At 43.3% G+C, this 25,203-nt stretch overlaps 2 long non-coding RNA genes across 2 annotated transcripts; one reads left to right on the forward strand and one right to left on the reverse strand.

Moving 5' to 3' along the window:
* Nucleotides 1-168: 168 nt before the first annotated feature.
* On the forward strand, nucleotides 169-8,144 carry LOC148054852 (uncharacterized). The gene is made up of 3 exons (XR_015706273.1): nucleotides 169-2,724; nucleotides 2,825-4,602; nucleotides 8,018-8,144. It is a non-coding gene; the product is annotated as an uncharacterized LOC148054852 (long non-coding RNA).
* Nucleotides 5,434-19,191, reverse strand: LOC148054853 (uncharacterized). Its single transcript, XR_015706274.1, has 2 exons — nucleotides 18,389-19,191; nucleotides 5,434-8,904 (listed from the first exon to the last, which is right to left on the reverse strand). It is a non-coding gene; the product is annotated as an uncharacterized LOC148054853 (long non-coding RNA).
* Between the last annotated feature and the right edge of the window lie 6,012 nt (nucleotides 19,192-25,203).

Consider the following 25,203-nt stretch of genomic DNA (forward strand, 5'->3'; position numbering starts at 1 on the left):
AGACGTATATTAAGGAAATATTCTTTTCCACTTTAGCCTAGTGCTATATTCAATATTTTGTCTGATGGTTTTTGCTTTCTTAGATGATAAAAGCACTGTCATGTAGAGGAGGTATTTACACACAGTTTTTAGAATGCATGGTGGTGGTATCTAATACCTGTTTTTAAAAGCACCTTTTTACAATTTTTTATTTATAAAGGCTCAAAAAACATGGGCCGGGACAGTTCCGGAGTCCTAACATTTTTTCCCCGGTTGCACTTGCCTACAATACTATCATGTAGATTTGCCACTAGATAGCAGTTTTGGGGGTATTTGATGGGTTACGGTGTTGATTATTTATCTTGAAAAGATACCAAGTCACCCATAACTCTTACGGTTACAGCTCCTTTCAAAAAAACAGTCTTTTGCCAAGCCTCTTTGTTCTATGCATCACAATTCTTTGACCACTTTTCAGTCAGTGCCCCGGTATTTTTGGCCCCCAGGATTTTCTGTGGGCCTTGCTGGAGGTGACACAGGCTGAGGATGAGGTTCAAGCTGATCTTCCTTGATTGGTGCCGCATCTTGGGCATTATTGGGTTTGTTCTCTGGTTCATTCAGAGAACAAATTTCCAACAGAAAAATGCTCTGGTGGACCAGGCAGTGCTCCTGAGCCCAAGGTTTAAATCTCTCAGCCTCTCTTTGCCTTCATGAATCCCCTCTTACTTTACAAAGATAGTTATGCTGAAGCTTGTAAGATGGCCCTGATGCTAAAGGACGAGATTCAGAGGGGTACCTAGGTAGGTAGATGGATGCACAACTTGGAAGCACGGCAACATTCAAATCTCTCTAACAAGGGACACTCTAAAAGGTGTGTTCACGACTGTACTTGTGGAATATATGTAAAGCTTTCATGCACAATGGTCTGTGTATCTAGATTAAGTCTCTAAAAGGTGTCTTGCAAATTTCAGGGTAAATAAGAGAAGGGAACCCACTTGAAGTTGTGCTTCTTCAAAAGAGGTGGAGAAGTAAAATAACTGGGGTTGTACTAGTGTGAGTCACCTGAATCCCTAATGACCATTTGGAGTTGTCTCCTGAGGGAGACATCTCCATCTGCTGCATAAGACGTCAAGGGTCGAAGCTGTAAGAGAATCACACCTAGATTAGATGCTCAAGGTAGGTCATATAAATATTTCCTGAGTGTCCACTGTAAAGGTAAAGCAGGGAGACCATAAACTAGATGGAGGAGGAGGACTTTGTTTTCATGAAGTAATAGTCTGGTGGGTAGCTGGAGTAAGCAGGAGAAACTGGAGAATGCTTGTTTGCTTTCTGCTTTTTAGTTCCTCCTCTTCCCCTCCTTCCACAGGAGGCTGGGGCACTCTCTGCATGTAGAGTAGTTCTTCAAACAGCGAGTAAAATGTTCCTCGTCAGAACGGGGATCAGCTAGCAATATTCAGCACAGTACGCTTCTGCTTTGTTGTCTAATTCCTTCTTGTTTTTGAGTTGCTGAGTGAGGCAGCTTGAGCTGATTTCTGGAATGTGCAGCAGGACAAGGGGAAAGCATGGATGGATACAGCTGGCGCGATAAAACTGGAGAGGAGGTTCCCAGGACAGCCAGGCTTTCAGGGTGTTGTTTTTATCTTGACTGTGGAAAGGGTTCAAGAGAAGTGGCTTCCCTGTGGGGGCTCTGAGGTAGCAGAGGGGTATGGTGTGCTGGTTCTCTGACATACCACCAGCTTCTAGGAGAGCCACCCAGAATCACGAACTTGGAGACTGGCAGTCAGATAAGAACATTTGGATTGTCAAGTGTGTTTACTTATTGAACCTGCTTGCACAGAACAAGCCCCTTCTCTCTGACCCTTCCGAGGTCACCTGGCAATAAAAGCAAGGACTGCTCAGTGGGTTGCAGTTTCAGATCGGTGACAAGAATTTGCAGTTATTCATACCACGCACTCCTAAGGAATCCCTGACTGGAGCCCTAGGATCTACGTGTGGGTTTTTACACTGGCTGATTGTGGAGGTTGTATTAATAACTCTTTGTTGTGTAAGTGCATCGATGTTGGCCTGTGTAGAAAGAGAGCTCAAGGGCTGGACAAAGGCCGCGATCAAGCTCTCTGGCACTCGCTTTGTGACATTCAGCAACTCAATGGCTGCTGTTGTCTTTGTCTGTAGGGACGTTGTGCTCACAAAGCCACTTGGAGCACTCGGCCTGTGCTACAAACAGCATTACTGATGCCACTCTGTTCCTTTGCTCTCTGTGAATTTCTAGGTGCCAAAAAATCCAAGGCAGGATCCAGGATGCTCCTTCATTCTCTTCGCAGAGAAACCAAACAAATGTAGTCTGGAGAAACCTCAGTTTGGTCTGCATGCCATCCTTCCCGAGCAGCGTCACCAGCACTGCCAGTTCCTGTGAGGTACTCTGCTTGGTGACTGGAGAACGTTATTTAGGAGGACACACAACTATTAAGAGCAAAATAAAAAAAAAAAAATGGTGTTGCAAGAAGCTAATTAGGGACATAATATCTAGAAATCACACCCATGGATAAGTTAGTTATGCGCTGCATAAATGCATCGTTTACAAATAAATGGTAATATCCTGTCAGTCCCTAACTCCTATGTGTTTTTCGTTCCAACAGGGCTTGGCTAATCATTTTATGAACCAATTTCCTGAGAGCTGAGCACCCTTTATGCTTTGTAGTTTCTCCTGACGTCACCTTTCAGGAGCTATGCACAGTGACTGCAGTATGGGTGTGTGTATAATGGCTTGGCAGGTCTCCACAGTTGTGGGATTTACAACCATTGCTCTGTGTGTAATGCTTGGAACAGCTTTTTTTTTTATTTCTGGTAGATGATGAATTAGGCCATCTGTCTCCAATGTCTGCTGAGCCTTCCCCCCACTCTCCTCTTTCCTGGTATGTTGGCACTGTCGCACAGTCAGCCAAGGTCAAGGTATGGAGCCCGGGTCTGTGACCTTCACTGCTAAGACCATGATGGCTCAGTCCTCAGTTTCCTAGGATGATTCTCCAGTATGTTACGCACCCACAGGTCTGAGATGCCATGCAAGGAGGAGGGATCCGTTTACAGTAACATTAAGAATGCGATAATAGGAACTTCCTTCATGCATGTGGCTACTACTTGAAGAGTACTTTATTTAGGCCTAAAGTTAATGAGTGGGCTAGTTTTTCAAAACATAAATGGGGCACTTCCTGATTTGCACCAAAAATGGCAGAGGACGCTTGAAATCAAATAGATTGATCATAGGTCTGAAAACATTAAATGCAGACACGTTTAGGCATCACTGAGACAGATGAAAGCTTTGGTGAAACAGAAATAGAAAGCCAAACAAATTTGTCTTGGCTCATTCCATTTTGCCCCTTGCCTAAAATAAAAATATATGATAGTGACATAAGTATCGGCAGTCAAACAGATACGAAGGTTTACCCTTATAAACCAAGGTAGTATTAGTAACTGTAGAATTTGATCCAAAGCTTTCTAAGATTAATGGGAATTTTTCTACTGAGTTTATTGGGCTTTGGATTAAGTGTGTAGCTGCAACAGACTTTACGTAACAGCTTGCGGTGGTAAAGATCTCTGCAAGCACTTAGGGAATCTTTGGGAAGCTTTTCTGTAAACAGCTAGATCTTTAGCATGAGCGTAAGACTGGAAGGCTTATTTACTGCTGTTGGCAGTCATCATGGGGATATATGAGTGCCTGTGCAGCTCCGCAGGGAAGGGACTTTTGCAGTACTGCCCATGGCATTACAAAATGATGAGTCAAGCATAAAAAAAAGTGAGACTATATGGAAATCATGGGGCTTTGTTTGTTTTCCAATAGAAGGCAGCAGGTTCTTTTTGTTTGATGCTTCCCTTTTGGCCTTTAAAGGTGCATGCAAACCATACTTCAAAGCAGTTGTGTATACTCAGGGAGGCCAGGAACTGCTTTTCAATTGAAACCTGAAATTCCCATGCAGTAATATGATTCTATCACATAGGGCTAAAAGATGGTACAGAGTATCATGAGATTTGCATTAGCATCTTTGGAAGAGGTGATACTGAGCTAGTGGAGGGGATGATGGAATGAGATTTAATGGCATTGACCAGCAATGAGGAAGAAGGGGTAATTACTACGTGTGAAAGGTAATTAAAACACAACATCTAACAGCAGAGCAGATGTAGGATGCCTGGAAAAGAATAACTCTCTTGTGATTCTAGATCAGGATTACCTCTGACAAGGAAAAATTATGGCTTGTGCTATGCAAATTCTATGCACAATATTATTTAGCCCAACAACTCCACGGGGTTGTTAGTTTTCAGCTCTTTTCTTCACTTGGCTAATTTTGAAGTGCATGTTTTTGCACCTGTTTTGGCCGCAGTGTTCAGCGGTTTGTCTTGTGGGTCCAAGCGGTCCTGTCTGGAGGTGAAGGAGCTGAAGAGGCTGATGCTGAAGGATGATAACTGCAAATACAAATAGCTGCTCTCACTCCATGAGAAGAGTTCAGCCTCTTTTAAAGATCAGAGCCTGCCTAGACTCAACTGTGGTTGTCTATTGACAGATGAGATGATTGCTGCTTTGAGATGAGGCCCTGCCTACGCTGCACCAAAAGGCTGGTCCTAGAGTGCTGACAGGTATGTGAGTCCCCGTGCTTGCCTGCCTTGGCACACAAAGCAGCTGCACTGAGTTGGATGCTGTGCTGGGCCCCTCACACGTGGTCCAGAGCACACGATCACAGGCACTTGCAGGACCACAGTACAGAGAATGAGTAGATCTGCCATGAGGGAGCCTTGGCCCTCCCATCAGAGGCAGCACAAACATAGTCTCAGTTTTTCCTGCTGCGATTTAGAATCATAGAATCATTTATGTTGGAAAAGACCTTTAAGATCACTGAGTCCAACCATAAAGCTAACGCTGCCAAGTCCACCACTAAACCATGTCCCTAAGCACTATGTCAACATGTCTTTTAAATTTAGCTTAAAAAAACTCAAGCCTCTCTTTGTGATGTGCTGGGACTTCTTATTATGGAGCAACCTAGAGGAAGAGAAAATTAATAGACTGCATGTAAACTCAGTGTGAGGAAAACGGGGTGTTTGTGGTGGGGTGACTAATAAAAAAGTTTAATGTGACTGTGATACTTTTATTAGTCTTGAAGTGTAAATGAGCCTTTGAGATTGGGCAACTTTTGATCAGTTCTCAGTGTATACCACAGCATAAGGGATCTCAGTTTCAAGAACAGAGATGGGCTTATGAGTTGATAGGAAAATCAAACATTCCCTTCATTGTTGTTATAATAGTTCCTCTGTCTTAATAATCCCTCGAAGACCGAAGCAGAAAATGGTTTGCTCCTTGTAGGGAAGAAAAGTTTGGAACCATAAAATTCAGATTACTTTGAGACTTCTGTCTCTCTGACTTCACCAACTGGCAGAAAATTAGATGACATCAAAGAATCACTGGAAAGGGACTTATTCAATTTTGAAATTTATTGGAAATTGTCACATGTGCTTGTAATGCTGACAGCTGCTTTCATGTCACTATTGCAAAAGAGCATGGCATTATGCCTGGATAAGGGTATAAAAGCTGAAGCTGTGGACTGTGATAGAGATGTAAGTTGAACTTTCTGGGATACACAATCAGTTAATTCTGCTGTCTGTACTACACATGTTAAGGGCTCAAAAGTGCAGGAGTTTGATGTTTTTGTTTGTTTTTAATAGTAGTACTGTTACAATGATTAAAACAAACAATTTTACTTAAAAACCATTCAGATGAGATATGCAAATAACAATCCTGTGCTAACAAAGCGTTGGAAAAATATCTATTTGTCATGCTTTTTTTAATAAGACCTTGATAATACCTCTATTTAATTTGAGTTTACTCTTTATGAACTTGGGATTTAGGAAAAATACAAACCTTTGAGAACAGAAGTGGGAAGGACAATTCTTGAGGTGCTCATTCAGAAATGAGACCTAACTGCAAGTTGGGTGAGAGATCGCTAAAACATACCCGTTTCCAAAGACCTTTGTAATGGCGGGTTCACTCTGCTACATGAGCTGATCCCTCAGCTTGTCTCATCTTTCCATCAGATTGATGTGTAAAGAGTGGTGATAGGTGGCTTTCGTAAGAAATTGAAATGTTCGATAGCAGTCAATTTTGACTTAAATTCTCCAGGATACTTAGCTGTAACTTTCCAGTTTAAGTCCATGCTGGTGTGAGGACCTGAATAACAATTTTTACTATATTCATCCTATCAATTACATATCCTTTTCCTATTTGATCTACAGTTGATATCTGGAAAAATGGTATGGCAATATTTTAGCAGTTACTTAAAAGTATTTAAGAAGGTAAAAGAAATGCTTTGCACAGAATCAGGAATGGACACAAGGGGAAGGAGCACACAGTAAACATTTTGGAAGTGTCTAAATGCCCCATGGGAAGCTCAACCCTTGTGTAATTTCTACACATTGATCTAGGCCATAGGTTTTTAGGAAAGGAAGCCCAAAGAGGGAAAGTAGTTGCAGTAAAAAATCAGCTGCAGGCAAACATGTGTGAGTTTTGCCAATAAAGCCTACTTGAGTCGAGTTTATTGATCCTCCACCACCTGTGATTTGAGTGGCTGACCACACAACTACTGGGTGCCTTGAAAGATTTTTGGAAAGCAGACTGAGAAAGTATGCCTCTAATGAAGCAACAAGGTTCAACGCACAGCGTATGTCTGAAGGATTATCGGAGGCCTCGGGCATGCAGTGAGATACAAGGCTGTAGGCCAAGTGCTTTCAACCCTTATCAGTGTAATAATCCATAGAAAATGTGCCGTCTTACCCATCTAATTGTAGAATTTGCAGAGAAAGAGAGTAAGAAATCAAAACCAAAACTGTGTAGGGTGTATCCATAACTAGTCTGAAAGGCTAAATTGTTTCCAAATTTTCACATATACTCTATGACCTAAAAGACCAGCTCCTTAAAAAATACTTTTAAAGCCAAATAAAACTCACGAGGGTTGACAGTTCTCTACAGTAACACTTTAACGGCATCCATGGTCCATAAATCATGTTCATTGGTGGGATCCCTGTTTTGGAGTGTATCTGTGATGGCTTATGGGTTTGGGACTTGGGTGTTCTGTTTGTTTTAACCTTCTTTCCACCAAAATTGACAGCCTTATAACAGCACCAGAAACTGTGCCCTAATGAAAAATCGTATCATAGATGATTCAAAAAAGTTTTAAGACCAGTCATTTAAAGGAGTCCTGTTTATAGCAGCAAAAGTCCTGTCTTCTAGACCTTGAGCTGGGATGGTGAGGGAAAGATCACTTGCCTGCTGCCTAGCCTGTCAGGAAAACTGTCTGGGAGGTAGGAGGGCAAATACAGGTTGAGAACAGCCTGGGGGAGGACTTCCAGCTGGACAGTATGTTTGTCGTGAAGTTGTAGGCCTGCCTATCCCTTGCCTTTGTGCATGGGGTGTTGTTGGTATTACAGTTTCCGCTGAAATTCTTCTGGAACGTTCAGTGAAGATGCTGGAAAAACAGCTTCCTCGAGTGTGTTATGCAATCTGTTATGTGGAATCAGAGCTGAAACAGCCTGTCCAGTGGGAATGCGTTTGGTTTGTGTTATCCTTCCAGCAGGGGTTTATCCATGTGTGCAGGAAATTACAATATGAAATGCTCCAGCACGGAAATTTGTGTGAGGATTAGCTGACTTAAGTTTTCTCAGTGCATTGCAGCCCGAGCCTCCTGCTGGCACAGGAGCGCTCTGGAGCTTCCACTGCAAAGGTTTTGAAACACTAATGCCTGAAATTAGGAAATCTGAACTCTGCTGAGGAATAACAGAAGAGAATGTTTTCTCTGTTTCACTCCTTCTGCATGACAATGCCTATTAAAACCCTTTGCTCTTCTCTCACTTCTCTCAAGCCATTTGTTTTAAGCCTCCCAGCTGAAACAGAGCTGTAGCATTGTTCCAGTTTGGTAGAATTGCTCAGTTTTCTTAAATGGCCAGACATAAATCTTGAATATCAAAAAGTTATATTTCCATTGCTTTTTTTTCTCCCCTTCTCCAGATTTATGCATAAAATATACGTACATAGAAGACTGAGGTGTTTCAGAAACTTGTATGTATTAGCACCCTCTCCTGAGCTGCGTCGAGGATGGTTATCTGTAAATGAAGCAGAGGCAGCTTCGCGGCTGCTGCCTTCTCGAAGTAGAGCTTCAGTTGCTTGCTGTTGCCACCTGTCTTTTGCTGGATACAGCTCGGCGCATTCAAGGTCAATCTTTCCCATTCTCACAGTGTGCGTGTGTGGTTGTGAGCGCTTGCATCTGATTCCTTGGGACCGAATCCCCGCTCTGGTGCTGAGACCTGTCCAGGGGGTGGCAAACGTCTGTCCTTGGATCCATCAGATGTTTAGTATCTGAGTGCAGTGTGATTCTTTAGTCAAGATTATATTTCTTCACGTTTTATACAGCTGTGTGATTGTGCTGTATTTTTAATTCTGTGGTCATTTCAACGAGCGCACCCAATGCTGCAGTGGTGGAAGGCAGTTGTTGTTGAATCCGTGTGATGTATCATTACCACGTGCTTGGTGCCTTGCTACTGGCCTGATCCTGTGAGGTGTTCATCACAGTCCAAAAATAAAACTTGCTCACAATGTGATGTATGGAATAGTCTTACAGGGGAAGGGAAGGGAGAGCTTTATTGCTTGTATCACTTGACATTGGGACTGCACGAAAACTGGAAAATACTACGCCACAGCAGTAGCCTTTCAGATCTCCGCTGGGTTTGCCAGCTGCAATTACAAAGCTTTATAATCCATTATAAAGCTTTTTTTCATCCTTCCATTAGCTTTTGTTTAGAGAACTCCTTTCTTCTAGTGAATGTCAGATAGTCCTGAAGGGTAAAGGGACTGTTTCTGAAAAACAGTTGCTCACAGTTCTGTCTGATTCTCATGGTCTGTAAAAAAAGTTTATATTAATAAACAAATGATTTTTATAAACAAATAAAATTACATGACTTGGCTACACAGACCTAGCATTTCACTGCGATCAGTTCAAGCTACAGCTATGCCTCTTCAGCCTTCCTCTGCCGAGGCTGCAATGCTCACGCAATAAAACAATTGGTCACACCTCATTATTGAGGTTGTTCGCAATAGTGTACAAAGGACCAAGTAACAGATGTTTTGAAATGGCTAATCAATTGTTATAGATTTAATTAAGTTGATGCCTGCACATCTTTCCAATGTGCTTTTTTTACTAAAGCTGGGGAAAGGATCTTAATTACAAGCTGAGTCAAGCCTCTGTGAGGCTCAAGCTTCAATTTTAGAACATAAATATTGCTTGCATGTAATTACAATATTCTATTTTTGCCACTTACACTAGAGTTTTGTGCCTCTGAACTTCACTCTTGGAAAGTTACTTTTGGACTTAGATGTATGACATTTGTTGTTTGGAGTGACACACACAAATCCCCATACACCAGAAGGAAAATTCAGCCCTAATCATCAAAGGGAAGTGAGGACTAAATGAATGTGTGTCATGCGTATCCAATTTCTCCACTGATCATCCAGAGAAAATAAATCACAGCGGATGTCCTTCCATTTTTTCTTTGTTTAAAGAGCTAGAAGGAGCACTATGTTAAAGTCACCCTGGGTTTCCCCAGGGAATACTAAAATAAATTAATATTGGCTGATTAAACGTTTTGACCCATATTAAAGCCACTGGAAAATGACAGGCCTAATTTGTCATGGCAGCACTCCAGCTTTTTTTTGTGTACTACTGGAATCAGGATAAAACTGGAGGAGCACATCTCAACTAAACTGATACCCAATTTCATTCATTTTTAATAAATCCTTTTTCTGGGACTGTACTATTTGAGATAGATTTCTTGTGCATGAGTCTCTCAGCGATGTCTGGTGTCCAGCTGTGATAGAATCTCCTGTCATCTTCCCATTATGCATCAGAAAAGACAGCAAAAGTGATCCACAGAAAAGAGAGAAAAATGGGGAAAAGCATTCCAGGCAGGTCTGGCTTGATTAAGGGGAAAATTTAAAATGGCACAAATTGGAGACAGGTATCCAAGTCGCATATTGATTTTCAATGAGAATAAGGATAGCTTACAGTCCCTCATCTCTCTGAAATGTTCCCTTACAACCTAAAGCAATTTAATTTGGAAAGACTTGTTGGAAGAAATCTGATAGGTGTATAAAATGAACAGTATAAAAAGCATGCTGTCACAGCAAGGGCAGTGCCCCAAGACTCGGAACCTACTCAAAAGTTAATTGAAATCAATTGAAAAGACTTCAGTTGACTTATATAAGCTCTGGATGAGCCCTGGGGAGAGCTAGTTTCAATACCCAGCTTTACCACAAATTTCTTGAATGACTCAGGGCCATATCCAGAATGGGGGGCAGATACTGTAATGGGATTGCTCGAAGGGAGGAGGGTGTGAAAGGCTATCCACACAGCCTCACACTGTAGGGCTCTTTTCAGAAGTGGGTTATGAGCTGCTAATATAAAACAAATAATAACTTCTATTTAGCCTATGGTGCTTACAGTTGTAAGATGCTGTCAAGACAATCTAAAAACATCTTGAAAACGAGCATTAGGCACTTGTTATTATAAGAACAGCATCTGTAGTCAGACTAGCTTGGATAAAATGTCAAGGGCCACCAATCCTCATGTTTCAGAGCATAAACTCACCACCAGTTGGAATAATGAAGCAGATACCTCAGTGGAACAATATGTTACTGTTAAGCAGTTTATGGTATCGTTTACTACGTGCTGTCATCCGGCCATACCTTTACGTGGATGCTCCCCTGGAAAGTGGGTCTGTTCTCACTGCCTGGGGAATGGCAGAGCTGTCTGTAACTTGTGTAACTGGGGCGACTTCTTTGAGGTGATGGAGCCTCCTGCTGAGTGCTGCACCCTCAGACCCCGTTGGCTGGGTCCTTCTGGCTGCCCTAATCTCTCATAAGATCTAGCAGTGGTTTTGGTGCTGTCAAGAGACTCTGCAAGCTACAGGAGCTGGGCAGTGCCTTGTGGGGTGGAGCCTTAGCCATCTGTTCTGGTTTTTTATTGCTCTCTACAACTTCCTGAAAGGAGGGTGTAGCGAGGTGGGGGTCGGCCTCTTCTCCCTAGTAACGAGTGACAGGACGAGAGGAAACGGCCTCAAGCTGCGCCAGGGGAGGTTTAGGTTAGACATTAGGAAAAACTTCTTCACCGAGAGGGTGGTCAAGCATTGGAACAGGCTGCCCAGGGAGGTGGTTGAGTCTCCATCCCTGGAGGTATTTAAAGAACGGATAGATACGGTGCTTGAAGACATGGTATAGATGGACTTGGCAGTGATAGGTTGATGGTTGGACTCGATGATCTTAAGGGTCTTTTCCAACCTTGATGATTCTATGATTCTAAAAAAAAAAAATATATATACACACACACACGCGTCCCTATGTCTCTCTGAGGTCCTTTGCTGGAGTTGCCTGATCATGCTGAATCCCACATCCAGGGTGGTGTTTCTGCTGCAGTGCTTCATCACTGCTCAGGCAGGGGCCTTGGAGGTGAATGCTGAATGCCTCTCGAGGCTCTGAAGAGCTGAGGTTCCCTACCCACAGGTTGGTTGCTTGCTTGCTTGCTACTGCTTTGCCAAGAGGTACCCAGGAGACCCCACCCTGGAAGTCCAGCCAGCCCTTGGCTCCCTCCATGCTTTATCTCCTAACTTCTGTCCTTTTTTTATCCATGGCTGCCTCCCCTCTGGCTCCCAGTCCTACTTAGTCCTTCAGCACTTCAGGTAATAACGTGCAAAAACTGCAGCTTTCCACCGCCTCCCCCCATCCTGGTGCAGCGCTCTCCCCCTACCGAGGGCCCAGCAGGAAGGCTGCTACTGTCAGCAGGAGATGGGCTCGCAGGCCCTGTGCCTTGTGTTGCCTTCACCACCCGCGGCAGCTGTGGTTTGGGAAGCCAGGGTGAGCGTTAGCAGCTCTTGGGTGGACACAGCGTAGGCTAGGTATGGATCACCACCGGCTACATCACTGATGGCTCAGCCAAGTCCTATGTGAAAAAAGCAGTAGGTTGTTCAGGTGACTCAGAAAAATGCTTTTACATAGCACTAATAAGGCAGAAGAATTACCAGGAAAAAAGATGGAATTTAAGGAAATGCAACATGGAGATTGCAATTTTTTCCAAGCTTTTAGTCACAGAGGACAGGGAGAAGGAGCCACCAATTTCTGAAAAATTTTGGATCTCCTCTTTAGAAAGGATTTTGTTGGTAGGTAAAAGTTTACTGACATTTTCCTGGATTGCCTGAGGCTACCTAGTGAGGCTGGTGCGAGCTTACTTTAACATATCTAACATCTGTTGTCTTCCAGGCTGTCCTAATGGCTGCAAGCCCTACATATTTAAGTTAATGAAAGTTCAATCAGAAGTTAATTAGGGCTTTTGGCTTTTCCTGCCTACACCAAGAACAGAGCAGAAGAGATTTCTTGGAAAATACGGTTGAGGAAGGGGAGATAAATGTATGCTATCAGACTGCAATGTTTAATAGACAGTTTGAGCATCATGATTGGTGCCAGTGAAGCAGAATTTCTAGGGAGCTCATTGCCTAACTCTGACGTGCCTGTGGTGATGACTCCACTGAACCTCAGGTAGCTGGGCCAGCAAAAAGATTAAGAGTGATTGTATCTCCTTACCTCATTCCCAGCTCCCTGGGATATAAGATGCCTGCAGCTTTGTGTGCTGCAGCCAGTATAAGATGAGCAGCCTTAGTTCCTGCTGCCTGCAAATCCCATATGCCTTTTGCACTTAGGGCCTTCTCGGAAGGGTCCGTGGCTGACTTGTCTGCTTGGTGTTGATGCCGAGACAGATAGGGTGTATAATACAGGCCAGTCAGCCTCACCTCTGTGCCCAGCAAGATCATGGAGCAGATCCTCCTGGAAACTATGCTAAGGCACATGGAAAATAAGGAGGTGATTGATGACAGCCCACATGGCTTCGCTAGGGGCAAAATGTGCCTGGCAAATTTTGTGGCCTTCTGCAATGGGGTTACAGCATTGGTAGATAAGGAAAGAGCAACAGATGTCATCTACCTGGACCTGTGCACAGCATTTGACACTGTCCCGTGTGACATCCTTGTCTCTAAATTGGAGAGACATGGATTCAACGGATGGACCCACTTGGTGGATAAAGAATTGGCTGGATGGTCACACTGAAAGAGTTGCGGTCAACAGCTCAATGTCCAAGTGCAGATCGGTGATGACTGGCATTCCTCAGGGGTCGGTATTGGGACCGGCACTGTTTAACATCTTTGTCGATGACATGGACAGTGGAATTAAGTGCACCCTCAGCAAGTTTCCCAATGACACCAATCTGTGTGGTGCAGTTGACACACTGGAGGGAAGGGATGCCATCCAGAGGGAACTTGACAGGCTGGAGAGGTGGGCCCGTGCGAACTTCATGAAGTTCAACAAGGCCAAGTGCAGGGTCCTACACATGGGTCAGGGTAATCCCAAGCACAAATACAGGCTGAGCGGAAAACAGATTGAGAGCAGCCCTGAGGAGAAGGACTTGGGGCTGTTGGTTGGTGAGAAACTCAACATGACCTGCCAACATGTGCTTGCAGCCCAGAAAGCCAACCGTATCCTGGGCTGCATCAAAAGAAACGTGACCAGCAGGTCGAAGGAGGTGATTCTCCCCCTCTACTCCGCTCTCATGAGACACTACCTGGAGTACTGCGTTCAGCTCTGGGGCCCCCGACATAAGAAGGACATGGATCTGTTGGAGCAAGTCCAGAGGAGGGTCATGAAGATGATCAGAGGGCTGGAGCACCTCTCCTATGAAGAGAGGCTGAGAGAGTTGGGGTTGTTCAGCCTGGAGAAGAGAAGGCTCTGGGGAGACCTTACAGCAGCCTTCCAGTACCTAAAGGGGGCCTACAAGAAAGCTGGAGAGGGACTTTTTACAAGGGCACATAATGCTAGGACAAGGGGTAATGGCTTTAAACTGAAAGAGCGTAGATTTAGATTAGGTATAAGGAAGAAATTCTTCACTATGAGGGTGGTGAGGCACTGGAACGGGTTGCCCAGGGAAGTTGTGGATGCCCCATCCCTGGAAGCGTTCAAGGCCAGGTTGGATGGGGCTTTGAGTGACCTGATCTAGCGAAAGGTGTCCGTGCCCATGGCAGGGGGGTTGGAACCAGATGATCTTTATGGTCCCTTCTAACCCAAACCATTCTATGATTCTATGACAATATAAGCCATGCTGAGCAAACTCCTGTCACCCATTTGTACTGAAGAGGGCTGCATGCTTGGTTCCATACTGACAAACATTTTTTTTCCCCATTGCTTCTCTTACTCCATAATATGCCCTGAAAAAGCAAATGTAAGAAGAGCAGTTGAATCTCCTGCTTTCTTCATGTCTCTTCTCCACAGTGTGGAGCTGCTGAATTTCTTGATGAAAAGTTCAGAAAGTTGTTTTTCAGAATGTGTACCAAATAATATATTGTCCTGGAATTGCATCCTAGGACAGGACAGGCATTTTAGCTGGAGACCTTTGAAAAGGTCAGCTGGAAGCAAATACTGCATCCAAAGAACTGCTTCTGGTCATTGGCCAAACTCCATTTTGTTTCAGCTTGACCCAAAAAACAACTTTTATGAGAATATTTTGAGAACTGAAGGAAGCTGTTTTACCCTTAGATATTAATTCCAAAACAAAGAGAAAGAAAAATAACCTCTGATCATGTGGAAGCTTCACCAGAAGTCAGACCTAGGGAGAGGTGACGTGCATATGAATTGAATTCCTGCTGCTTTGCCTTTTGTGTGTTTATATTAGCTAAAGTAGCTTCAACACAAAAAAAAAAAAAAAGAGAGACCCGTCCTGAAACCCAGCAGACTGTAATTAAGGTGTCTTTGGAGAGATGGGAACCTGCAGTTCAAATTCATGCTCTGAAAAGACAGAGGAGTTTGAACTTTCCTGGCATTTCTCTTTACTAAGAACTTATTTTTAATTACTTACAATTTTATCAAACTGGAACTATTCAGGATTAAATTTTTCCTTTGGGGTCTGTCTTACCTTCCCTCTGTCTGTCCTTATCACTGGTCTTTTGTTTATATCACAGGCGTCCTGAGAAGTTTCCTTGCTTCTCTCGAGCACATGACCTCACTTCTAATGTCTGGGACGCTGCTTAAAGTTTTAGTGTCTATTTTGAAACTGAGAGGGTAAGGACACAACTGTGATTGTGAGAGAAGTGAAGATGACTGATACCGTTCTTTCAGGAGTGTTACCTTTCTCATGGGCTGATTGATAAGTTTGCCTGAGGCTTAATTTTTTCAGCAATTGATCTGCTTACTCGAAAAAGCTGTGTGAAATGTCAAGTTCTCTATGAAAAAACAAATGGAAAGAGGAAAAAAAGGAGAGGAAAGGTACGATTTTAAAAGCTTCTTTTTCTTTTTTATAGCTTTTTGTCCTGCAGGTGCCAAATTAAAGAAAAAAAAAATTTGAAAAGTCCGTATATTGTAATTACAACCTAATTAATTTCCTTGTAAACTACTAGAGCTAAGGGAGCTTTCAGTGCCTAAAATGGATTGTCTGTTGTTTGGTTTAAGGAGACTACTGTGAGTTTTCCCAGTTTTATAACTGAGCATTTCTGGATATCAGAATTAATTTCATAAGTGATTTCAGGTAAGGACTTTTCCCTGAGTGAAGGGTGGTTTTGTTTTTTTCCTTGAATCCTGAGACTGAACTAATCCAATGGCTTTGCTTCACTCCTGTTTATGGACTGTATGGTAGTTCTTGCGTTCCAGATTGTATGCGCGTAATGTTTGGAAGATTAGTAATGATGTGTTATCACAGCCAGGGGCAGTCCAAGTAAAAGCTTTGTGGACTGTGACTGATGGGTGGGTTTTATGCCACTTCTTTCACCCCAGGATTACTAGCCACATTCTTATCACACATCTTTTTTTAACAGTGGAGGGAAAAGGGGCTGGGTTTATGAGTGGATTAAAGCATCTGACTCTGTTCAGCCAGGATTCTTTTTAAGTGCAGAGTATCATGACATGACAGTATTTATTTTATATTTAGTATGTGGAGACATGGCTTCTTCAGGGCTCTTGCTTAAACAGATACTGCCTATTAGCTAAAATATTTAATAATTTGGACTTAAACAAGTGTCAGTTAAACTAAGCTTTCCTTAGCCTCTGGTTCAGGGCTTCCTGGATGGAGCTGAATTTAAGACCTATTCCATGTGTGAAATCTTGCTGTCTTTTAAGGGCCTGTGCCTGCAGTGGCTTCTGTGTCTGGGAGAGGGATGCATTTCTTAGAGACTCTCCATGACTTACCTTCTTACTAGGTACAAATACAAATATTTAAAATGTTTGTGTGATCTCTGCTTCTGTCTCTCTCCCTAATAAAACAGCCTCTTCTTCTTTCCTACTTTGACTGTATCTATTAATCACCTTCAAGACCCTCTTTAGATCTGTGGTCTTGCCATTTATTAACATAAACTGTTGGCCATGTTAAAACCTCCTGAACCGTGGACTTGTAAGGACTGTGAAGAATTGCTGGAGCCTGCAAACTACACAAGTTATATCAACTTTTGCACTTCTTGCTTTCCAAGGGATTTTGCGTATTTGATTGCCACCCCAGAGTCAGCTCGCTCCTGTAGTCATGCAAAATGGGACACCTAGGAGTGATCTAATCCCTCCTCCTGCCCCAAAGGTGGATCATGTTTAAATCATTCCTGACAGATGTTTTGTGCAACCTATTTTTAAAACTGCTAGTGTCAGAGGTTTCAAAATTTGGCATACTCTCTCATTTGCCATTAGGAGGTTTAATCTGAACGTCTGTTGCTTTAATTTAAGTCTGCTTTCTTCCATCTTCTCCACCCTGGGTATCAAAAACAATTTATTCTGTTCTTCTTTAAAGGTTATTTTCTGCCTTCAGTCTTCTCCTTTCTAGACTGAACAATACCCTTTTCATCATACTTTCTCGTGGCTTTCCTTTTGTAGGCTTTTGATTAGTCCTATACTTTCTTCTGAATTGTTCAATCCACTTTGTACTTAAAGTGCAACTGCCAGATGGGATGTAGTGGTCTTACTTAGGCCTTATCACCAGGGAATTACGTCAGACAAAACTCCTATTTGTACAGCTCAGGTTGATGGATGCCTTCTTTGTGACAGCATGATATTGTCGACTCATGTTCAGCTCTGATCCTCTGTAATACTCCCCAAGACCTATTCAGAACAACTGTTATCCGTCTAGTCATTCCCCATCCTGTACTTTCCCAGACAATATATTTTCCCTTACTAAGTCCAGGACTTAACACCTGTCCTTGCTCGGTTGAATCCTGTGTTTTTCAGACTGTTTATCCGATCTCTCCAAATCATTCTGAAAACTCTCTGCTCCCGTTTGCCTACAGCACCTTACCCCACATGCAGATTTCAAATGTGTGATCTGTTCTGTTACCCAGACTGTAATAACAATATAGGAAAAGGACTTAACCCTTACAGATTCCCAAATGACACGCCTTTCTAGTTCGACAGCAAACTACTCATACCAGCTGTGAGTGAAGTTTTCAAAGAAGCTGTGCATCCATCTTCATGTAGCCTCATCTACAGTGTGTCGCTAGTTTTCTTTTAAGAATGTTTTCTGAGACAGTGAAGCTTTTGCTGTTACCTGTGACCCTGAGTTATTGCTATTCCATTCATGTTTCTTTTTATCCCAATATTTGTCCTTGCTGTTCCTTTTCTCACAAGGTGCTGATAAAGAAAGAGGCAAACTTGCTGCTAACGTGGGAAGTAACAAAGGAGAAGCCCTCCAGAGTTCAAGTCAAAGTTTTTTTATTGTTACTATTTCCCTATCCCAGATGTCATATGTTTCAATAAACTAATCTGTCATCACAGATAATAATGGCTACTTTTCTTCCCCATGGTTACAATAATGTTTTTTTTTCTTTCCATAATTGTCTGTCTCTCAAGACTGCTTTGTCATTTTTCAGTCCCTGTGATAATTATTTACAAAATCTATTTCTACAATCCAATGGAGGTTCTTCAGATTCCCAGTAGGAATATGACTTCAAAAGGCCTTTTAGATTTTCAAAAGGGGAAGGACCTGGAGAAAGGTTAGGAGCTGTGGTAGTTCAGTGAAACAAGCAAGAACTGTAGGTTCTGAACTGAAAGGCTAATTTTAGAAATGAGCTCAACAGGTGAGCAGATCATTTCAGGTAACTCCAGAGTCCTTTGCTTGTCTGCATTAAATGTCAATGTGAATTTGTCTGTTGACTCTTACTCCGAATATATAGGTCGCAGGATCTGAGTTAGATTCCAGGTCAGCAAGATCATGTTTTCCACTGGAAGCATTCCAGATGATGATAAACATCATCAAATAATTTCAGGCTCACCACGAATGTTGATGAAAGCATACCTCAGACTTTAGGGACATATAGTCTCACCTACCTTAGCTAAATGCCGCGCGAGTTGTTTCAAATCAGTGTAGTATCTATGCAGCAAATGGTGCATGGATTTGGCACGTTTTTGCAAGGCATCTTCTCTTTCAGCTGTAGAGCTGGCCTCACTGCAGTAGGCTGCCTCTCGTTACACAGCTGCGGGTCCGAACATCAGTGGATTGCCTGCTTTTCTCGTTCACTCGGGGCCCACGGTTCCCTCAGGAAGGTTGTCTCAATGTAGCGGCTCAACGCCACTGTCTGGCACGCGGAACATTCCTGGTTTGTCTCTGGAGATCCGCAATGCAAGTGCTGACATGTAACACCACAGCTTTGCAGTTTGTCAGCGGAGCAGGGGGAAGGAGCCCTCCCTCGCTCCGTCGGGAGGCAGTGCAACCCTGGCCCTCCACCGCACAAGCTTGGCACCTGCCTGGCGTCAGAGCACCCAGGCAGGTCGCGCCAGTAGACGGGCCTCGGGCAAGTGACCTGTCAAAAACTCAGTCCTGCAGAACATCTTTTGGTCCCAGGAATAGATCTGTTTGCCATCGACCAGATCAGTGTGTTTCAGTCATTTTAGTCCAGAGCAGCCTTCCTGACAGGGATAGGTCTCTCATCCCTGGCTACTTTCAGTGATATTTATCTTTTCCTGTTTCCCATCACATGCTGGGCTCTCAGGACACCAAAGCAGAACTTAGGTATGATGACTCTGTCGGTCACCAGAGGTTTCCAATATGTGGATCTGAGAAAATGTTCATCAGAAAAATAATAATAAAAAAATAAATCTGATTTTGTGTTGGAGACAGCATGCCAAGCACAAAACCCCCATGGGCTGTACTTCTTAAGGAAATACAAGGTTTTCTTGATAGCTACCCACTCTTCTTTCTTTTTTTTTAAAACCCAGATGCTTTAAATGCTCAGCTTAGTCCCTGCTGGTGTTCAGCATCAGTAGCAGTGTACAAGAGCTATCAATAATCAAGTGCGTCTCTAAGGGAAGAGGAGTCTGGTTTGATACTAAAATAACTTGTAGCAAAATTCATGCAGGACTTTTATGATGAAGTTAATGTTTTGCTTGGTTAATAAGGGCCCAACTCTACAAGATGATAAAATCACCATGGCCAAATATCAGTTACAGGCGCGTAAGATGTACAGTGTTTGGTACGGAACTGTTTAGGCGTACTTTTAGAAATCAGTTGTCTTAATACAAAATTTTAAAATGCCGTACTTTGCATTCTAAATTATGTTCAGTTTGTCCTTAAGCGTCAGTCGTATTCATCCCTATCAAATGGTACTCAGCAGTTTTGCAAAACTCAGTGTTTTTCCACGGGGAAAGAAACTGTTAAGGTTTAGACTTTGCCTCCAGCTCTACATGCATTCATAGAACTTGCAGGCACATAAAGAAGAATTAGTATTGAAAAGCTTGAAAAATTAAGCTTTTTAAGGGCTGGATATTATTTCTAATGTAATATGCTTAAAAATTAAAAATGACTGAAGTAAAATCTCTACTAAATATATGAATTATGGCTATATTCACTGATAGTAAAGGGGTACTAGTGATTATCCACAACTTTGGGGATGAGAAGAAAAAGTTCCCAATATAAGCACACATGCATTAGAAGGAGGTGGGGTAAACAAATAAATAAGCAATTATTGTAAATTCTCTTGGGCTTCTGGGGACGTGGAGGATGAGAACCAGAGGTGAGGGTGACTGGAAACAGACCAGTTATGCCATGATATGAACTGAAGTATGTAACAGTGAAGGCATGGAAAGATAAGTTGGGTTATTAACATGCATGTTTGGATTATCTTAAGAGTCATAAGTAATATCAAGGATTTTTTAAAAAGCACAGTTTTTCCTCAGGTAATTTAACATTCATTTTTTACTGTGCCAATTGTGCTTTCTTTGCTTCCTTTTTGCTTTTCTTTAAGCAGTTGGCTAACATAGTTAAAATGGTAAACATTTGCCATTTCTGAAGCTAGAAAGGAGCATGACACAAGCTATTAATGACATAAGCCAGTATTTTGGGATCAAACAGCAAGTGTAAACATCCTAGTTATGATCAGTTGCGCATTCCAATCTTTTCTAAATTTACAATATGTGAATTGAGGATTACACTGTCACCGGCTTGAGGTGCTGAGGGGGTGTACAGCTTTTCATAGTAAATGCAAAAGGGCAACATTAATTTATTCCACATTGTTCTGCATCAGGACTAAAATTCTGCAGTATTTTCCTTTCGTTACCTGGCTGCCCTGGCATATTTGAAAGTCTCAGCTATCCATGGCTGAGTGTCTGCTAGCTTGTCTCCAAAAGTTATCCTTTTGCACCTTGATCTGCTTGAATCTTGAAGGCATATGATCATCGCTGCAGCGGTCAGTCCAGCTCTTGAGTTTTGTCTTTCTCCTTTCACAGATCTGGAACACGGCTGTCTTTCTCGGTGCATCATTCATGATAGTTCACGAGGTGATTATTCTGCTTCCAACCTAATGTGTTTAGTCAAATTCTTCAGGTCTGCTTTTCCCCTATAGAAACACCAGCTCTATAGCCAAATACTTTTAACACACTAGATATCCCTTGTACTTTCAAACCATTAGGAAACTTTCTGGTACTTTCAAATGTCAGACAATTTTTTTTTTTGTTTGCTTATAAAGCAACCTGTGACCCTGAGCTAAATTTTACCTGGCCCTTTGTGAATGTACCCTGAGTATTTCTGAGCATCACCATTCTACTGATACGCAGTCACAGGCAGCGGAGTACTCGCAGGTGCAGGAAAAATCAAAGCAAGAGTAACTGCAGAAGAACTTACCAGTTGTGGCCACCTGTTTCCATTCACATCCAGTGAAAAGAAAATCACCAAAAAGGAACAAGTGAAAAATGGTGCTGACTGAAATATTTTTCAGGAGAAGCTGATAGCAAAAGCTCATAGAAGCGAATAGAGACTCACCCAGAAGGCAGATTTCATATACCCAGGCACTGGAAATTTCTGCTTCAGTCTTCGGCTTCTCTGTGCAAACAATGATCAGAGGGAACAACAAGCAAACACGCACGGCAAGCTCCAGAAACAGGGTTCAGTGTAACCTGGGAAAAGCTCATGTGTTAATAATCATAATCTGCCAGGCCTGAAATGTTTTTCGTCCTTTTTCTGGAATTTGTAGGTATTTTCCTTCATTAATTTTGGAAGCTGAGTAACAGAGTGCTTTCCTGCCTCCCTCCACGGTATGTTAAGAAGTACGATGTTGCCATTCGACCTAGATGAAGTTTTTTATTCCTGCAACTGGATACTTGTGTTACTTCAATCCCATTTAAGAGCTGACATCTTATTCTTCATGAGATCATTTTTGTATTTTAATGACTATTTTATTGCTGCTTGTAGAACCATCACACTACCTAGATCACACTTAATAAACACGAATTAAAATTCCTGTGCACTGTATTAACAGTAAAAAAACAGAGTTTACTCTCCATTATTTCTGGATGCCTTACCCAGTTTGGGAATAAGCCATGTTACACACAGAGTGGTACCTAAACTGGTTCTGCACTTTGCGGCTTAACTGAGCAGGATCTTTATGCTAGGGCACAGTGCTTATGAACAGGCCAACCCTGGCCCAGAGGTACTTGTATTATCTAGGTATTCCATCTTTCAGTTTTTTCAACCCCCTGTTTCCCCTGATAATGGAGGGTTGATTATATATTAATTTCACAGAGGATTACATTTAGGGTATTGAATTCACAAAAGATTAAATTTCAGGTCACAGAGAAACAGACAGGTTGAGGCACGAACCAAAGAAAGGTCTTAGTTGGACTCAGAGGCATATTGACTTGATATAATCTTTTATTCTTAGATGTGTTTCCTTGCTACTGTGTAACTCTATGGTTAATTGAGCTCTTGAAGCAATGAAGTTATAGCTATTTTTGTTATTTGACGCTGAACTATTTGGGGACACAGTATCCTCTGTGTGCCTGGCTCCATCACTTTTCTACTTTATGGTCCTTTTCTTTTTCCTGGGTTCTGCCTGTGCCTTTGTTAATCTACCCTCCTAAAAATTAAATATTCTGGCTGTGAGTTCATGTACACCAGAGAGCTGCATCTGATTTATACTCATGCAAGTTGAAACAGCAGTTAGATCAGGATTTCTGTCTTAGCATGCAGACTCCCACAGCTGGAAAACCAAAAAAGGCATTGTAAAAGGTGGGGGGGATTTTTAATCATATTTGGAGATGCAGTAAGCATATTAATCTCCGCTGAAATGATTAGCTAGGAGTGTTCTTTGCATGAGCGCTCATTAACACCCATGGCATAGATACTTTGAAAAAATGAACAGTTTTAATTTAAAATCATGGGCATTTAATAAATTGGACATCAGCAACAGGGAAGTCAGCTGTTTGCCAAGTTCATTGCCAAAATCACCATTAGCTGACAGTTACACTAACACAGAATGCGACTCTAGCCAAGGGAAAAAACCTGCAGGTAGGATTTCTCCAGGTGCGTAAGTAACCGTGTTCCGTATTAGGAGAAGAGGAACTGGTACAGCAGCTTGCGTTTGTTCAGTTCTACTGCAAAATCCAGATCCTAAAAATACGGTGTTTGGCCCAGCTACTGTTCTTCCTCTCTTATGGCAGCGCTCCAGAAATACTGTAAGGCTTGGACAGAAAACTGTTTATGTTGATTTCTTGAATAAGAGAGTCCATGAACCTTAGTCAGCCTGTGCTTGTTCACAAGCAGTAATACACCCACCTGTTTATTGCCGTGTAGGACAACCAGTGAAATACCTCCGCATCCGCGTGAGCCTTGTGTTAGCGCCTTCTGGTAAGGCAGGGACCAGCCAGGGGTGAGGGGGCTCAGTGCCTCTGCCACACCAGATCGTGCCAAGCCAAACAGCGTGGTATGGCAGAAAAAGAGGGAAAAAACCTTGACAAAAGGCAGGCATGGGGATGGGGACTGTGGCTTTAAAGAGAGTGAATGGAGAAAAACTTTGCGGAGTTTTACAACCCCATGCTGAGTCTGAATGCCGAGTTGTACGCTGTATGTATTAAATGCAGAAATAGTAGTGCCTAGTAAAACACACTTGATCCATTTTTACGAGTGATGTAATATAACTGTCTGCGCGAAGTAACACGTTCTTGTAACTATCCACCTCCTAATCCAGGGCCGTGCATTAGTGTCATAGCTGGGCTCTTGCTGCCCTCTGGGCCATGAGTCACCATCTTTCGCTTCCTCAAATAATAACAGGCAGCAGAAAGTGGCTGTCCCTCGGTCTCTCAAGGGCTTTCTCTGCTGCTGTAACAAGAAGGAGATTCACACAAAGCCACTTTTTCTGTGGATGATCAGCGGACACCTGAGGCTCACTTTAAACCTCAGGCAAATGGAGCACTGCATGCCAAACCTTTTGTTTCCATGCGTTGCCTCACCTGTCTGCCAGATCTTCTCTTTCCTTTGCTGGAAGATCAGCCATCTGTTAGCTACGCAGCGCTGACCACCCCTTGGCCCTCACTGAACCAGAAACAAATAATATTGCCAAGTTTTCTTCCTTGGGGGAAAGGATGTGAAGCTGGTTTTTGCATTTCTCAGAATACAGTGTGTGTTGGACTCCATGATCTCAGAGGTCCTTTCCAACCTTAATGATTCTATGATTCTAAGTACTGATTGCCATTCGTTTTTAGAAGGCGTGTGCGGTGTTACTTTACTACTAAGTTACCGTGCAACTGAAATACGGCCTGATTCTCCGCTGCCTTGCACCTGGTTAGTACTCTCCATCTGCAAAATGCAAAGTACGTGATAAACGCAAATAACTTAAAATTTTCCAGTCACCGGTGGTAGTATTTTGTACCCATTTACAAGGCTACATACTTGTAAATGACTACGCCAGGTGCAGAGGGGAGGAGAACCTGACCCCCTCCCGAATTAATCTTTCTCCTGAATTAGGATTAATTTTTCAAAGAGGCCAGGATGTTTCTGCTTTCCTCGGTGTGTAAGCGTGCGTGCGTGTGTTGGGGGCAGGGTGCACGGCACACAGAGCCAGCACAGGAGCAAGTACTGAAATGGTCTTTGGCTCATCCCTAACAGGCAGAGCCCGCTACAAAGGGAGCAAGAAGACCTGGAAGGAACATTTTAGTATTACTTATTCAGTACGAGCAGCGCAATTTCTGCTCCATCGGTCATCTGAAATGTCCTCCCAACACACGTGCAAGTAAAACCTTTTTGTCACACCGTATCATCATGCGGCAATTCCAGTCCTTAATCCGGTGTTATTACAGCAGCGGGTAAAGCCTTGCTGGGTAGGTCTTGATCCCGCTAACGCACGTGGTTGGACGGGGGGAGCCCAAGGCTGACGATCCTTTATTAAAAGCAGGTCGTTTGGTTGGGCCCAGGTTTGGGATTTGCTTTAGGGATGGCTCTGTTACTCGAGAAGGTTTGTATTGTTGGCTGGGGCGTACTCTCCTCTCCCGTTTTGCATCAGCTGACAGAGCCTATGTCTGATAAGTGACTAATAACATTTCTGCAGAGGTGCTACTGGTGAGGGATTAAAATAATAAGCGCACTTTTTCCCCCGACCCTTGGGAAGGGGAAAGATTTGATGTTTGTAAACCACCGCCGGAGCCGCTCGCTCCTTGCCACGCCGCCCTCCCTCCTACAGCCCAGCCCCAGGCCGCGGCCAGGTGCGCCCCGGCCGGACCCGCCCGGGGCGGGGGCCGCTCCCGCCGGGCAGGTGCCGGTGCCGGCGGCGGGAGGGAGGGAGCGGGCCCGGCGGCCAGGTGGGGGGGGCCGGGCCAGGGCCGCCGCCCGCCCCTCCGTCCCCGGCAGCAGAGCCGAGGCTGCCTGCGGCGCCGGCCGC

The sequence above is a fragment of the Nipponia nippon genome, unplaced genomic scaffold (assembly GCF_047370975.1).
Source record: "Nipponia nippon isolate SJK-2023a ecotype South Korea unplaced genomic scaffold, ASM4737097v1 scaffold_3, whole genome shotgun sequence".
Taxonomy (NCBI): Eukaryota; Metazoa; Chordata; class Aves; order Pelecaniformes; family Threskiornithidae; genus Nipponia; species Nipponia nippon.